At 48.7% G+C, this 17605-nt stretch overlaps 1 protein-coding gene across 7 annotated transcripts in view; it reads left to right on the forward strand.

Annotated features, from left to right (window-relative positions):
• The window catches only part of LOC146871232 (ATP-dependent chromatin remodeler CHD8-like), a 2388691-nt gene that overhangs the window by 80213 nt on the left and 2290873 nt on the right, over positions 1–17605 (forward strand). Inside the window, exon 1 of one of the 7 annotated variants that reach the window (XM_085650627.1) lies at positions 3315–3451. The exons of the other annotated variants lie outside the window; for them this stretch is intronic. The gene's annotated coding sequence lies outside the window, so the exon portion shown is untranslated. Of the gene's footprint in view, positions 1–3314; positions 3452–17605 lie in introns of those variants that run through there. 7 annotated transcript variants of the gene reach the window in all.

A 17605-nucleotide genomic window follows, 5' to 3' on the forward strand; every position in this document is an offset into this window, starting at 1 on the left:
CTTGTGAAGACAGGAGAAGTGTCCGGTGGAATCCAAGGCTGGATTCAGAAGAAGGAAGGCCTGAAAGCAGAGGGGACAGTGTTCAAAGTCACTTGGCAGTGACCCGGGGCAAGGAAGATGGATGCCCACAGTCGTCGGGTGATTTCAGGTGATCACGGGTGCCTTGACTCTTCAGCCACGAGGTCCAGGAGGCGTCGACGATGACCAGGAGCTGGATTCGGCGTGTCCCACGAAGTCTGCAGCTTACTGAGGTGTCGGCGACCAGATTCGAGCCAACAAGCCTTGGCAACAGCAAGTCTCGTGGAAAGTGTAAAAAGTCAGCGGTGCAGACCAGCAAGGTCTGAGGGACTCGCCCAGCGAGGGTAAGTCAGGGCAGGCCTGGAGCAACCATGGGAGCCCTTTGGTTTTGTAGAAAAGTCTTCTGGGGACCCACAAGCCGACCGGCAAGGGATCGCGAAGACGCCTCGGGAGGATTCACTCAACAGGGGCCCACGGTCACTCGGGATGGGGTAGGCCTCTGATCTTTGGTGGAAATCCCGCTGGAGGCTTGGACCACACATGGTTCAAAGCACAAATTCGTAGAACGTCATGAAGGGGTGGCACTCGAAAATAGTGCCCGGTACCCAGGTATTGCGGTTCCTCGTCACTCGTGGGGTCCACTTGCCTCAGCGTCGCTGGGGACTCACGATGGCCTTGGAGAAGTCAGGAAATCCACTTCCGGGGCTGCAGGAACTTCGGACTCTGGCGGGAGCGGGAAAGTTTGCGACCGTTGATGCAAAGTTTTGTTACCTGCCAAGTAGGGGAGTCACTCCTTGACTCCCAGGGAGATTCTTCAGTCTTCCAGAGGTAGTTGAACGTCGAAGGTCCAGGATTCTTCTTCAGAGCGTCGTCCAGGGATATCTAGTATGCAATGGCAAGGGTTCCCTAAATTGTACTGAAAGGAAGGGAGGGACTAGCTCTATGACCCCACCTATGGGATGGTCAGGGGAGTGGGTGGCTACACCCACTTCCCTTTGTCCAGTTTCGCGCCAGAGCAGGGACTGGTAGCTCCTGAACCGGTTTGAGCTGGCATATGCACAGAAGAGCCTACTGCTCCCCCAGTGCAGGACTTCAAAGCACTCTAGGAGTGCACCCACCCAGCCCCAGTACACTAAACCCTGTCTGGGAGGTGACCACACCTCCCTGTGACAGGATGCCTATTGTTGGGCCTCTTCAACTGCGAGTTTCGGTCAGCAGCAGGAGGGCAGCCCAGTGTCTGTGACTGGTGGCATCCATTTTGTGATGCCAGGGCTGTTAAGGATTCTACTGTGTTTCCACAGTGGGTACATGTCTATCCCTCTAGAAGGGTGGGGTCATACTCCCACACCAGTTACTGGTGTGGAGGTATGATTCCAAAGCGGTTGACGCCAAACACGACATGTTTTGATGCAGCCATTCCCAAGTTAGCATTTACCGCTAGGTTAGAATGCACTTAAGAGTATATGGTTTAACCGCATCCACAAACAGCCACAGAGAATGGACTCTGAGAGCTGCAGAGGGGCCCTGCTCAGGCAGAGGCACCTCCTCACATGGAAACCAAGCACCCTGCCCTCGGGATTGTTAGGGCCTGCCTTAGGGGTGACTGATAGGTTTATATGTGTGTGTAAGGAGAGATATAGGGAACCTATATCTCAGTGAGGAGTGCTAGCACCACCTCACCCAGGCTGCAGTAGCAGGCCTGTGGTGTCAGATTTAGTCTGCTTCCCAGGGGTGGCATAATACATGCTTCAGTCCCTGGTAGGCCTGTGCAGTACCTATGCCCTTGGTACCTAAGGTACCATATACTAGGGGCTCATAAGGTACCACAGTATCCAATCACTAGTGCATCTAATATGCACTCCAAGTTGTTTAGAGAGAACAGAGAGGCTGGGGCCCTGATTAGCAGGGTCCCAGCCAGACTATAGCCAGAAATCAGAGTAAACATCAGAAAAAAAGTGGGGGCAACATAAGTGCAGATCCTACTCTCCTAAACCATTAGTCACCCAATCCATTACTGGTAGTGCATGAAAAGAAGCTTATCGTCTGTGTGTAAAGAATGCATCATCTTCAGTGCCTCATTCCCCCACTGGAAGTCCTGTACCTTAGTGTCACACTGGATCCAATAGACACACTAATAACATGGGAGAGGGTATCCTTACCTAGAGACGGGGCCCAATTAACTCGCACCAGTTCCTCGGACTGTTGTAGAGTAAGTTGATGTAGGATATGAAAATTGGCCCAAATTCATCTTGTCAAGGACATGATGGAGAAAACCCCAACCCAGAGAGTCGAAGCCCTTTTCAAAATCAATGCCCCAATATATAAAGCAGTCTAAAATGAAAGGACTTACTGAAGGTCTTTTGAATGAAATGGTACCACTTGACAGCTTTGAATTTGATCATTGCTGTTAACTACTTATTTGTTTATATGCTTTTGGCAGGATTGTCAGTCTAAAAGTAGCCACAGTGTGATCATTTATCAGAATCAAAAGGATATGGCTTGTAGGATATTTCGACACTTGACTCCGTACCCTAACATCACTGAAGAAATACTTTTTAATTGCCCGCTACAGAGTGACTCACTACCGCTCTTTTATTTCACTTAAATACCAGCTCTGTTTTTCAGTAATATTTCTTTAATTCACAAGAGCATACCTCTTGGTCACAGCCTTGTGTCTCCCCTGACATTAGTTCAGAATTGGTGAACAAGGGGTGCTTCTAGGCTGGCTTAACACCCTGAAATGCCAGGCAAATCAAGTAATATCCCTGTGCCTAAAAATGAACGTGTCCTTGTTTAATGTTATTGTGCTCTTGTAAAGCTGTCCCATTCCTTCGAGTCAAGTTCGATGCAAGACTCCTAATTGGTGGTCTATGACCTGCTTTAAAGGTCCAAATCTTCGAACTACCTGAATAGCTCACCTTACTCGAGCGTAGTCGTTTTATGGCATGTTCCTCCACCCGATCTAGGTTTAACAGTTTCGCTTTGATGCGCCTATCCTGTAAACCCCGCGCCGTGTTGGGATTGGGTTTTTCGCTTGGTTCAGCAGGATGAAAGCGCGCTACTGGTGCACAGCTAAATGGCGGCCATTTTAGAATAGGGTCGCTTTCGTTTTTCGTCATTCTACAGGGGTAATTAGGAATCCGTTTTAAACAATTTGGTATTGATGTAAAACAATCCGGGTGTATTTCCCAAAGCAGTTAAGTAGAATGGAGGTAACTGTGAAGAAGTATATTTTTTATATTGGTTTAAGTGCCCCGAGTCCAACCAAGTTGGTCAGTTTGTTTGCGCGCCTTGACGAATAGACTCTCGTGTAGTAGTCCGTTTTCCTTTTTCACAGGAAGTCGTTCTTAATCGTGATCGGTAACGGAACCCAACCAATGCCCTCTTTTATGTTCATGTCTAGCAACCAATAGAGAAGTCGAGTAGAAGGCAGGTAAGGTTATGGTGTGTTCTGTGCTACACGTGGGGGGCGGGAAAGTATAAACCGAGCGAGTTTGCCTCAAAGTGGAGGAAGCGGAAGTGTTTGCTTTGGGCAAAATACGAGTGTTTTGTGTTTTCTTTCTATTGTAAAAGGAATTAAAAATAAAATAAAAATTAAAGTGTGCAGTTTGAGGTGTCCGAAATAGAGGGAATCAAGCGTACGTGAACGCCCTCCCCGACGGAGTTGAAAATTGAGCCGTACATTTGTGCATTTAACCCTGTCCCGCGATATAAGGGCGGGTGTCGGACGTGTCTCAAAGCCCGCGTGGTGGTGTTCCTGGGACCTCAAGTACCCACTTACTAGTCTCTCTGTTATTTCTCAAAGGAAAGGCAGTTAACCTTTCCTATCATTTTATTTACTTTGATGTATTTATCTACCAGATTGAGTGAGGACATGTTCACTCCACTCCTATGTTTGCTTGCGAGAGAGCGAAGGAGAACATGTTTTTCGGTTTCTTTTGAAAGATATCGACTTCTCCCGGTTTCTTCTTAAATATATGTTGGGGGTATTGTTCTAGCTTGTGACCTTTATATTGAGGAACGTTTGTAGTCCATCTTGCCCATTTATGTCTTGTTAAAGTATTCCATAGTTACATTGCCGTATTTGCGCACCCCATAAATTCAACTAATTATCTAGGCCTTGTTTCATGATCGTCACTTTCTTTTTGTCGGGTTTTGTGTAGTGAATCAAAAACAGTGATGGGCGGGATGCATGGAATTTTTCTCGGCTGCTGGCGACTCCAAGCCATCGTTTTTCGCCCTCAATGCCACCTCAGTTTGGACTCAGTCATCTATGTAAATCAACCTTAATTCTGCGCCTCATGGCAATAGTCCATCCCAAACTGCCCAGCCAGGTCTTCCCTGAACCGCAATACAAGCAACCCAGGACCGGGTTCGCCCTCATTATGGACTCATCAGCCAGGTATTATTCGATTCCAGTGACAGTTAACACGGGACCCACATCTGCATACCTGTCACCCTTGGGGCATCAAAAGGTCACCCTTGGGGCATCAAAAAGCGATAAATAGAATGCTTGAAGGAATCTCAGCCACTGGCGAGCGCAAGGGACCAACCACATCCCTGTTTTGTGTAGTGTAATTCAGACACATGTCTAATACAACTGCACAAGCTATATATACTCCCTCTTGTGTGTATACCGCTACCACCTAATCGACAGTCGCGTCTCCTCTGGGGATCCCACAAGAGCGCCGCCGTGTGCAGTTGGAAAATGTATTTATTCAGCCACTATCGAACGCGTTTCCGCTACACAGCAGCCTTGCTCAGTGATCAAATGTAATCAAGGTGCTGGATACTAACTAACGATAATATCTTCCAGCTCCTGATGCTCAGTATCTACTATCTATTTCAGGAGCAGAAGAACACTTGTTAGTTATGTAGTGTATTAAATTAGTTGGCAGGGATGTACTGCTTGTTTCAAACTTAAATATTTCTGTTATGTAAGAGAATGTCTTTTACGGTTCCCCTGTAACTTGAGAAACCGACTGCCTTTCTCGGAGAAACATGATTTAATGTAATAAAAGCTTGTGTGTTTTTAGGATTGTCTGCTGTACTGTATGTTGCATTTTGATTCAGTAAACCTCTTGTGCATTTCTCCTTGGTTTACTATGTTAATAATAAGCTGAACATAGTTCGCCGAGTTTGGAGATGTCAAATATTGCAGTGTGACCCCTGGTTTTCCCACGTTTTTAACTATTAGAATAACTCTCTAAAGAGGATTTTCCAATACGTGGGCTGTATATTCATACTTGCTTGTCCAAGGAAGAATTTTTGTGTCTTGAAAGACCCGCTTCTTTTGAGCCTATCTGTGTTGTGATAGGATATGATACTGATAATTTAGCAAGCGTTTCGTTCACCTGGTTTGTTTTTTTGGCATTAAACCAACAAAGTTTTATTAAAGGTGTGATAACTGATGTGAGAAAGTGTCTCTGTATATACTGTTCCCAAATAGGTACAGGGTGAACAGAGTCCACAGTCCCCAGAGGTTTGGCAGAGGTTAAAGTTAGATATAACCTTACTCTCTAAAGTGGTAGCTTGGTCGAGCAGTAAGGCAGTATCAGAGGACAGTGCAAAGCATTTGTTGTACATACTCAGTCAGCAAAATGATTTCACACACTCAATAACTGAACTCTAGGCCAATGGTTTATATAAAAAATGTCTGTTTTATTTTAGAACCAACAATAGGAATTAAAATATACTTTCTCAGAATGAGATATTTTATATTAATACTTTTGCAATATGTAGTTGACTTTTGTAAACAGTTACAAGTGGTTGCAATAGGCAACACAGTTTTAAACACAATAAGGCATTGAGTTAAATGGAAGTTTCAAGTTATTTGCAATAGATTACTTTCAGGATTACTTTTGTGATTCCAGGACTGGATCCTAGATTCAGTCCTGGGACAGTACTTAGAAACAAGTGATAAAAGTCGACTTAGTTACTACTAGGATTTTTAAGTAATATTTTGCTATTTTAAAAGTTTACACTTAAAAGAAATTTCATAGAACACAGTCAATGATTCCCTATGGAAGAAAATTCAAGTTGCAGGTATAGTATGTTCTCGTTACTTTTGTAATCCAGTACTGGGTGCCTAGACTCAGTACTGGGACCTTTATCCAAAACAGGTAAGTAATTACGTTTGCATAATTTATACGATTTTTATGGTTTAAATGTTTTTATTGAAAGTCAGCTCATAGAACATGCACCGAGACACATATACACATTGCTCTGCTATAACTACCATCTGCATCATTGTCGTGCTTCTTTTAACCGAAGTATGCTTAGCTGAATAAGCAGTTAATCAAACGCAACTTTCCTATATAAACCCTCCACCCCAAATAGAAACCCTTCCAAAGAAAACCGTCCCCCCCCCCTCCCTGGCTCCACGTCCTTCCCAAGGCCCCACCAGAGTTTAATGCCCGTTTCCATCTGGAGTCTCCACAATCCGTAACAATCTCAAATATCGGGGACACGTGACTTCCCTAAACTCTGAGGCTAAGAGTGACAGGAAGGGCCTCCACAACTCCCTGTATCTGTCCCCTTCCCCCCGCCATGGTTAGCGCTAACTTTTCCATACCTAAGACATACCACAAACGATGGAGCCATCCAATGAAGGTCGGCAACTGGGGTGTACGCCAGTGTACAAGTATATTTTGTATAGCAGACCCCAGTGCGATGGCTATCCGCCTGCCTCTGCGTGAGCGCAATGGCTATGTCAGTGGGTTGGGCAGACCTAAAATTACATAAGCAGGGAAACGCGGTATCTCTGTCTCGGAGTGGGTATCCACTTCATCCAACACCTGCTTCCAGTATGGTTGAAGATGTGTGCAGTCCCATAATATGTGCGTTAGACTACCCAATTGACCACAGCCCCTCCAGCATGTCACCTCCCGGGAGTGGTTCATCGCATGTAAGCGCTCCGGGGTGTAATACCAATACGTCGCCACCTTCGTGAAAGTCTCCGTGAGCCCCATGTGGTATGCCGAGTGCCGTGCCCTGTAATAGATGCCCTCCCACTCTTTATGGCTCAGAGTTCTTCCCAATTCTCGTTCCCATCGGTTCCTGCTAGAATTATCTGTGTGTTTGCGGTTGACCTGCAGTTGTTTGTAAAGATCTGAAACGAGATGTTTGTCTGATGTGCGTGTAATAAGCCATCGTTCGTAAGGGTAAAGGCGCCTCTCTGCCCCCGAGCGGACCTGTGGCTGGAGAGCCCAATGTCTCACTTGCATATACCGTAACCTCTCCGCCTCCGGCAGCCCAAAATCTCTCTGCATATGAACGAACGAGTGTACCCCCTCCTCGCCGTAAACATGACACAGGGACCGACCACCCGCTTTTTTCCATCCTGCAAAGGCGGCATCCTCTAATCCCGGGGTAAAGTTTGGATTGCCTATCAGCGGGGTAAGCGGAGACGGGAACGATGTGAGTTTGTGTGTGAGATTAGTGGCATCCCAAACCTCCAGAGGGACCCGAGTAATACAGGAGGCATACAGATTAGGAGAAGGGAATATCCTGTAAAGGGCGCGCCGCCACCGCCTGATCCTGAAATAGCCAATGTTTCTCGGATTCCCATCTGCTCCACTCCACTAGATATCGCAGTTGGGCAGCTTGGAAATAGAGCCCCAGATCTGGGACTCCCAAACCACCCGCCTCCGGAGCTAATGTTACCAGCGCCCGTTGCATGCGCGGTTTCTTCCCGTTCCAGATAAACCGGGCCAGATCTGACTGCGTCGCTCGAATCCATCCTGTCGGCGGACGTAGAGGTTTAGCGCGGAAGAAATAGAGAATCTGTGGAAGGATGGTCATTTTAACCGCCGCAATCCTACCCAACCACGAGAGGGGATAGTGCCACCATCTGTCGAGTTCCCGGCGAATCCTGTCGCGTAACTGCGCATAATTCGTCTGAACCACTTTAGACAGTGATGGGGCCAATTGGATTCCCAAATATGGTATCGTATCCGCTGCTCAACAAATGGGAAGCCAGGATTGCAAATGATCTCGAGTGGACCGTGAGAGCGACAAGTCTAGGGCTAAGGATTTCTCTGCATTCACTTTGAACCCGGCAGCCTGCGAGAACCTCCAATTCTGCCCAGCAAGCCGGGAGGGCAGATCTCTGGTCAGATAAGGATAATAATACATCATCCGCATACAGACTGATTGTGTGGACGAAGCCCCCAAACCGGATTCCCGTGATATCCGGGTTTTGTCGCACCCTCTGAGCCAACGGTTCCATATATAGAGCAAAGAGGAGGGGGGACATCGGGCACCCCTGCCTCGTGCCCCTTTCAATGTGAAATCGAGAAGATGTGTACCCGTTCACTCTGACAGTAGCTGTGGGGTATCTGTAACAGTTGAGGATATGCGTTCGGAATCGGTCGCCTATTCCCGCCTTCTCCAGCACCTGTTCCAAAAATGGCTAATGAACCCGGTCGAACGCCTTCTCGGCATCAATGGCTAGCATCATAAACTCCCCGGGGCCCGAGTAGCATTCTCCACAAGATGCAAAATCCGCTTAGTATTATCCGTCGTCTGCCGCTCGGGGATGAAGCCCGCCTGATCCGGGTCAATGAGTCCTGTCATAAGAGGGCCAAGGCGAGCATATCCCTGTATATAATTTAAAGTCTATGTTGAGGAGTGATATCAGGCGATAAGAACCACACTGTGATCCATCTTTGCCCGGCTTAGGAATTACCGCTATAGACGCCTCCAAGAGGTCGCCTGGAATAGCTCCCTGAGCGGCAAAGGAATTGAAGAGCCTGGTAAGGACCGGGGCCAACAGGGAGAAAAATTTCTTATAGAAAACAGCGGAGAAGCCGTCTGGACCCGGGGCCTTTCCCAAATTAAGACGAGGAATGGCAGACACCACTTCCTCCGTTCTAATGCTTCTTTCTAGGTGTTTGGCCTGCTCAGGCGATAAAGTCGGCAGTGGTGACAGAGTCCAGGAAAGCCACCCCCTCAGGACGGGCCAGCGGGGCCTCCGCATACAAAGTCGCATAAAAATCGCGAAATGCCTCCGCAATAGCTTTATCCTCCGTTGCCGTCGTGCCATCTTCCCGAGAGATCAATTTAACTCCGTCGCTGACGAACCTCTCTAAGCTTATGAGCCAGAAGGCGCCCACATCTGTCGCCACCCGCATAGTAGACCTGTCTAAGCCTCAGTGCCGCATACTCCGCCCTGTTCTGATCGAGCGCCGCCAGTTGTTGGCGGACCGCTTTGAGTCGCTGGCGGACCGCTTTGAGTTGCCGCCATACTCTCGGGGCTCCCGTACGCTGGTGCATCCGTTCTAATTCCCGCACCTGTTGTGTAAGCTCCTCCCGTTTGTGTGCGCGCTCCCTATTGTCCGCCGCCGAGATCGAGATGAACTCCCCTCTAAGAACCGCCTTTAGCGCCGCCCATTGCGTGGCAGGTGAAGTGTCTGTTGTCATTGTGTGTGAGAAAATCCTGAATGTTGCGCCCGATGCTTTGCACTACCTCATCCCGGTGCAGAAGAACATCCCTGAGACGCCACACCCTGGAGGGGCGCGAAGTGGGCGGGAGGGTGAAAGTAGCGGTCACCGGAGCATGATCCGATAAAGACGCCACCTCTATGTCAGCTGCTATCGATAGCGCCCGCGCCGGTGCGGAAGTCAAGAGATGATCTAATCTAGCATACGTCTTATGCGCATTAGAATAAAAGGAGTATTCCCTGTCATGGGGGTGCAGGACGCGCCAAAGGTCGCATAGCCCCAGATCTTGCAGACGCGCCCGTCCCTCCGCAGAGATGGCCCCGGCTTGATGAGAGCGCTGACTGGATCTATCCTGGGCATTATCAAACACCAAATTCAGGTCTCCCCCAAGAATGACATGGCGGTCAGGCGTAGTCGTGGCCTCTGTGAGTGCAGTTTGTAGAAAGCGCTCAGGTCCCTCGTTCGGGGCATACACGGAACTAATCGTAAATGGTATCCCCCCAAGGGCAAAACGATAGGTCAAAAGGCGTCCCTTAATCTCAGCCACCTTATGCAGGACCTCCCCCCGGAACTGCTGCGCCACTAGAATCGCCACCCCAGCTGTCTTATTAACCCCGGAAGAGAAAAACTGAGTGGGGAACCTCCTGGACCGAAGGCGATGGCAGTCGCGCGGTAATAAGTGGGTTTCCTGCAGGAGGCAAAGGTCCGCGCGTGAATTTTCTAAGTATGATAGGACAGCCTTACGCTTAACTGGGTTATTAAGACCCCGGACATTCAGGGTCAATACTTTAAGTGTAGTGGGTGGCATGCTAGGTATCATACGGGGGACGCCGCGGCTGGAAAACAACCTTCATCTTGACTCGAGAGTTTCCGATTTACAAGCGAGTCAGGAACACGGGGGTGCAGTTGGACGCTGCGGCCTTAAAGGGAAGGAGGGCGTGGAGCCCCAGTCCCTACCCCAACAAACACCTGCAAAAAAAAAACCAGAACAATAAAAAACCATATAGTCCATCACTCATCTGTGACTGGTAAAGAGTCATTGGGGTATGTCCACCAACACTGGAAGGAAGCCTTCCTCCCGCCGAAGATCAGGATGTGAGAAAAGAAATACCGCAGGTACCGTGCGTGTCCAGTTCAGCCACTCTGAGGACCTGAAAGATCTGTAGACACAGCCTCCAACGCCGACAGGCGGCCTCTCGTGATCTCTGCAGCTGGTGGTTTCTTGAGACAGCGTCTACACCCCTGTTGACGCCACCGAGGCTCACCACTTCCCGTTGTTGTGCTGGAGGTGCATCGTGATGGGTTTGAACAGGCGCCTTTTTTGTAGTGTGAGAGCAGACAGGCCTTGATACAGCACCGGGCTGTGATCATGAAAATGTAAGGGGTGCATACGGCGTGCCTTTTGCATTATCAACTCCTTGGTACGATAGTCCTGCACACACACTAAGATGTCCGATGGGGTGACCGACGGTGCCCTGGGGGGGACCCACTCTATGCGCCCGGTCTATCTCCAAGGTTGTGTCAAGAGGTCGCTCTAGGATATGGTTGAATAGTTCCCTCACATAGGTGAAAAGATCCTTCGATTTATCGTCCGCTTTCACGCCCCTGATTCGGATGTTATGACGACGGGAGCGGTTCTCGAGGTCCTCAAGGTGCCCTTGAAGGTCCACCTGTTGGTCATGCAGCCTGATGATCTCCTGCTGTAAATTTGCGATTTCCTCGTCCCTTCCATCGCTCTTGCCCTCCAGGTCCGCCACCCTTTCACCAATCCCGTCCATGTCGCGGCGGACCTCTTTGAGCTCAGACGTGAATTCTTGTTTGAAACTTTGGATATCATCTCGCAATGCGGTGAACATGGACTCTAGGAAGGACATTGTGATGGGCTCAGACCCCCCCCCCCCCCCCCCCCCCCGGCTTCCCCCTTCCGGGCCCCCTGGCGTCCGCCGTCACAGCCATCTGACCACCCGGGGACCTGGAGAACAGATCTTTAAAAGGCCTCTATTCCCTCCCGACGCGAGACCAGTATGGCCAGCCGTTCGTGGCGCCTCTGCCCTCGGTCTCTGTAGGGGCGTCTGTCGCTGAAAGTCCCTCTGCTCCCTGGGCACTCAGCCTGTGCTTCAGGCCACGTCCACGGCCTCCATGCTGTCGGTCGTCCTCGTGCCCCCCCCCCCCCCCCCCCTGCGGGCAGCCTCCGATTTCGCACCGTCGTTACACTCCCGGCTCTGCGATCCACTCTCTCCACCATGCAGTAGGAGCCCAGCACCGCCCTGCCGACCAGGAAACTCACCCGGTCACAGAAGCACGGTCCCCAGAGGCCTCGCACCAGCCCCAGTCCGGTCTGGGACGCACCACCAGCCGCCAAGGAGGAAGAGCAGGGCACACCGCAAGTCGACAACCCGGCCTGACGCGCCAAAACAGCGGTGCCCCCACTGTCGCCACCTGCCTTCGCCCTTGTCCGAGCCCTGCTGCGCTGTGATTCATGCCCGATCCGAGCGGGCCGCCGACTGCAAACCCTGGGCCCCTACGAGCCTCGCTGCGATTGCTGTCAGTTCCCCGGGCAGGGGCGCCTCCGCCGGGCCCAAGAAAGCCGCTCAACCCCGCCTCCGCCTTGGTGATTGCAGTGCCAGCTACAGAGATCTTCCTCACAGCATTTGGCAGCGCCGCCCTCTGCGACCCTCGCCTCCTCTTCTGTATGCTTCGCGTGGTAGGGCCGAGCGCCTCTCAGTCCTGTGGGCTTTCGGGTTTCACCGGTACCGGACAGCAAGGGCTCCCCGCGGACCCGTCTCCGCTCCGGCGCTGCTCACGCTGTTCAGATCGGCGGGCCCACACAGCCGCAACACCGCTGCCCAGGTTCCCAGGGACTCCCGCTCTACTCCGGAACTCACTCACCAGGGCCCCTGCCGCTCACAGTCTACCTCAGGCCCAGGGCCTCCGCAGCTACCTCCTCCGGCCCTCGATTCGCTCCAGCTCGGCCTCAGCAACGCTGCCTGCCGCCTCCGTCGTTTCGCGGTCAAAGTAGCTCTCGACTTTCAGGTTGCGCCCCACGTCGATGTCAGACGGTCGCGGGTCGCTGAGGATCACTATCCGGATACCATCAGTGCTATTATCGGCCTGGCGGCCGTTGCTACATCCGACCCCCGGCAGGAGCTCCAAAGCAGGACGAACGTTCACTCCGCCATCTTGGCTCCGCCCCCCAATTTATACGATTTTTAAAGAATATTTAAAGTTTGCAGAAATCGACAGAAGAAATTTCACAGAAAAACAGTCAATGACTTCCTATGGAAGAAAATTGGGTTACTGGTAAGTACGGTTGTGAATATTTTTCAGAGTCAGTGCTGGGCACCAAGATCCAGCTCTGGGAGCTCACCTAATAGCAGGTGGGTATTTTCGTTTTCGTTACTCGACTGATTTTTGGTGAATATTTTAAGTTTTGAAAAGTCCACTCTTAGAAGAAATTTCAGGAAAAACCAGTCAATGTTACCATATAGAAAATTGAGTTATCGGTTTTAAGGTAAGTACTCGACTGGCAGAGTTGAGGTTCTGGGCATAGACTCAGGGGTCCCCCAGGGTCAGGTAGGTATAGTTGGTTCACCCTCAGCGACTCTAGGGCGGCCGGGTGCAGAGAGAGTTAGGCCCAATGTTATGCTATGAGAGGCGGGGGGGGGCCTTGTTTGGTGGCTGCTGACTAGCAGGCCACGCGGCTGTGGGAGCTGGGCTTCTGGTCACTTGCTCAGGGCAAATGGGGAAGTAGATAGGTGTAGAGGTTACATTGCCAGGGCCACTCGGGCGGCTGGGTGCAGGATGCTTTTGAGCCTTCGGGCGCTCATTTGATTTCAATGGGAAAGCTCTGGTTTAGAAAAAGACTGCAAGCTCGGGGACGAAGATTCTTCAGGTGCCACCACCACTTCGAGAGGTAAGTTGGGTAGTTGGATGATAGGTAGGTACCCCGGAGTTGGGCACAGGGGGGCGCCGGGTGCAGGGGTGCCTTTTGGTGTCGGGAAATCTTACCCTCTGTTGATCGCGGGTTGGGGTGGGGGGTTACCTGGTTCTGAGGCTGCAGGCGTTGTCAGGAGCGTCGAGGGAAGTCCTTGGGTGTCTCGGGGTCACAGTCGCCGTGGGGTTGTCCTCGTGGTCTTTGTTCACTCTGGCACAGGCCAGGCTTGGCGGGTGCAGTGTGTGAAGGGTTCGCGGTTCCGGGCTGATGCCAGGGATTAGAAGCAGATTTTGAGTAGTGCCTCTACTCATGGGAGTCCCAGGGGCTTAGAGCCAGAAGGTAGCCAGGTCCTCCGGGGTTTGTGAGGTTGCTGGCCACGAGGTGCCGGGTTGTAGCAGGAAGACCAAAAATGGGGTTTGGCTTAAGAAGCAGCAAGGCCAAGCCAACTAAACCGAAAAAACAAGAAGCGCCAGTGTTGCAAGTCATTCGAGAGCTGTTTTCTAGTGCATTGAACAAAGCAAATGCTACAACAACCACTTTTTCCGTTGGATTTAATCCAAAATTATTTAAGAAAAATCACATAAAATACATATCAAAAACACAATTTACCTATAAATCAGAAATTCTTCTTTTCACCATTACAAAAACCACCCTTTCCTTTTTATTCACACTATTCTCCAAAATTACCACCTCACATACTTGGATGCACATTCACTCGCCAGATCTCAGTCAATCATCAACCTCACTTCAAACTTTCAAACTGACATTCATCTTCACTAACAAACATACTCCCTCCTAAACATGTTCCCGCAGATAAATTCTCTGAGGGAACACTTTGGACAACAACTGAAACAAAGTTTAGTACAACAAAGCGATTAAGGTTATCACCAACAACATATATGGTATTCAATTGTTACAATAAACCTAAGTTCATATGATTAGCCTAAAAAATGCCGTGGTCTACGCGTTTCGAATCCCGTCTATTTGAGGGATTCTCCTCAGGACCAGAAAAGATGAAAAACAGGAAAAGAGAAAGGCAATGAGCCGTGTCTTAATGCATGACCTCGAGGTGACCTTACTTGTCCTGCTTCTATACTCCATCAGCGCTTACCTTTAATCACATTCAGAACTCAATCGTTCTCTTTTTTTCACACCCCTGTAAAAGGCACATATAAATGTCACTATCCTGTCATTTTGGAGAGGAAAAGAATGCAGGGAACACCATGGTATGAAAAATCATCTTACTTGTAGCTGTGCAAAAGGCGGTATGTCGCTCATGGAGATTCGACGTATGCACTACATTTCTAGAAGAATCCGAAAGAACCGTTTTGAAAAAACGGGCGAAATTAAGCTTGTAGATATATCAAAATCGGCCTTTGTTTGAATATGACATACCTGATTCAATGTGTTCAGTTTTCAAAAGAACAAACTTGTCCAATATAATTGAATGCCGAGTGGCTAGAGAAAAAAGAGAAACCTATTTGTCAAGCCGTCGATTTTGGGAGTGTTGTCTACTAAGCACTCGCGTTGCTACAGCGTGCTATCCAATTGCGTAAAGCTAAAGGAATGTATCGTAGCTTCGCTTACCTTGAGATTATTAATTTTGTCTCTTCACCAAGAAGGAATTCCCGTTTGTTTTTCGACCGGGCGGTTGTTCGAATGAGACGCTCTGAACTCATACAAATGCGTCTATCTGATGACGTAATTGCTCAAGGGAAACTGTGAATTGTAGTAGTTCCAAAGCCGGTTAATTGCAGGACGGACTTATCTCTGCTGCCTTTTGAATGGTGCTTCAACTTGCGTCTTTTTTTAAAAAAAGAAGTGCGCAAAACGCAATTCTATATACTCCAGGCACAAAGTGTAGATATTTCAAAAACGGACAAAGTCATTCTTGCCCATTAGTTAATTACCAGCCTTCTGCAGTCATGATCATTCTTTGCAACTATATGGAGTCACAAGACGTTTTTTTTTGTGGATAAACTCGAAATTACAGTTTAAAAATCTCTGAAAGCTCGTTGAGCCCATTGGCTGTTGTGTTAAATCGTATAATTAGAATAGCCTCTATTTTTGTTAGTTTGGAATCTAGGTCTCCCCCTCTATAGTCTTGTTCGACTTAAGAAATCACTGTCCACCTTAGATCTCTCTCTGTATGTGCATTCATGCCAGTGGTTTACTAAAGGTGCAGTTTGCACATTTTTCCTGATTCTTGATTTGTGTTGTGAAATCCTGTGGCGGATTTCCTGATTGGTTTTACCTATGTACAGTTTTTTACACGGGCACCAAATTCCATAAACTACATATTTGGACTTACAATTGGTTAAGGTCTCATGTTTCCAATGGATATCATTATATGTCACCAGTTCTCCTTCTATTGTCGATTCGCAGCAAATGCACGTGCCACATTTATGATGTCCTCTTACTGGAGGTAATCCAATGTAATCAAGTAAAGTAGTTGGTTTTGATTTTGGTAATGCCGCTCTGACAATCTGATTGGCAATGCTTTTATCCTTCTTAAAAGCAAAGTGTGGAGCCTCTGTTAATGTTTTATCAAGATTTTTAACCAGATGCCAAATCTGAGAAATCACTTTCTTAAGCCAATTTGACGTGGGGCAAGAAGTTGATACACATACTATTCTTTCCATCTTGGATTTCTTGTTTTTTTCCAAGTAAGGTCTCCCAAGGTATCCACCACGCCTTTTTCATTGGTCTCTTTAAAAGCTTACTAGGATATCCACAATCCAGCAATTTTTCTCTTAAGGCACTGGCATGAAGAATGTACTCCTCTTTGAAAGAACAGTTACGCCTTATTCTTAGAAATTGGCCAAACGGCAAATTGTCTTTCAATTTCGAGGGTGATTACTTGAAAAATGCAGGGCCTTATTTCTAGCAGTTTCTTTCTTGAAAAGTGTTGTCACCAGATGTCCATCTGACACATAAACCTCCACATCTAACAAGCCTTCGCAATGCAATAGGTCTCGCATTTGTGAGAGTGTGAGCTATTGGCATTGAAAGATAGCAATTCCTTTTATTTGTGTTTTCAACACATGCAAACAGTGTGTAAACACACACTTTGTACTTCTAGTCGTTGATTACGAGAAGCAAGGCTGGCAGTAACTGCGCCTCTTTTACTTCCAGCCTTGCTTCTCGTGAGCAAGGACTGTAAGCACAAAGTGCATGTGTGTTTACGCACCGCTTCAAGCTTTTCAAAACCTATAAATAAAAGGCATTGTCATTTACAATGGCAATATCTCAAACTCTCGCAAAGGGTAGACTTATTCAATTGCAAATGCCTGTTTTTTACTTGCTTTAGTAATAGTTTACTATTTGGATAACCTTAGACTTTAGCTGAGAAAGCAAGTCCTATAATGTGGCTGGGGCCGAAGGTCACGTGGCACCACTTCCTAGGAAATCACTAGGGTCTGCAGTCATTTGATGTCTGGGGCAGGATACCACCGGTCTGTATCTTATCACCAAAATGACTGAATAGCCAGGCATATTGGCTTTTTCAATGCTTGTTTTATATAACACTACATCAGGTGGCTTTATTACAAACTATTGTGAACTGATTATTTTTATCAGTTTTCACAGGGGCATAACGCACGGCGATTACCGACAGGGCAGAAGGTGGGGGGAGGGGCTGTCCTAGGCTTCCTTGTATTGGAGGGGGGCCCGCAGCCCTTTAGCCATGCCATTACATGCTGGCCGAATGTGTGCCTAGGTATGAAATATGCAGTAGGAGCTGGCAGGGAACGAGAGTGGAGGGGCGGGGGAAGCGTGGGGACAACAAATTAAAAAAAAAAACTCTTACCCCTCGCCACGTCTCGAGTCCCCAGTCGTCTCTCCTCCGTTGTCGCTCTATGGCCAGAACTGGGAAGCACATGGGCTCTCTCTCCTAATCCATCACCACGCTGCAATACAGCATTGTGATTGGCCTGAGCGCCGTGGTTCAGTGCTCAGACTGGGAATGGGAGGCTGGGCATGTTCCCTACCAGGCTGTGTAATCCAGTCTGGTGGGGAACATGCAAAGTGTGCATTACTGTTTAGCAGTCATGCGCACTTTGGAGTGCAGCAACCACTACTCCTCCCGGAGGTCACAGGAGCCCAGCCCTGCTCCACCCAACCTGGCTGATACTAAAAGTAAAATGATAACAGAAATACCTTCTATTATCATGTTATTTTTGCTTTTACACTGCTCCGAGAGGAGTGGGG

The sequence above is a fragment of the Triturus cristatus genome, chromosome 1_1 (genome assembly GCF_964204655.1).
Source record: "Triturus cristatus chromosome 1_1, aTriCri1.1, whole genome shotgun sequence".
NCBI lineage: Eukaryota > Metazoa > Chordata > Amphibia > Caudata > Salamandridae > Triturus > Triturus cristatus.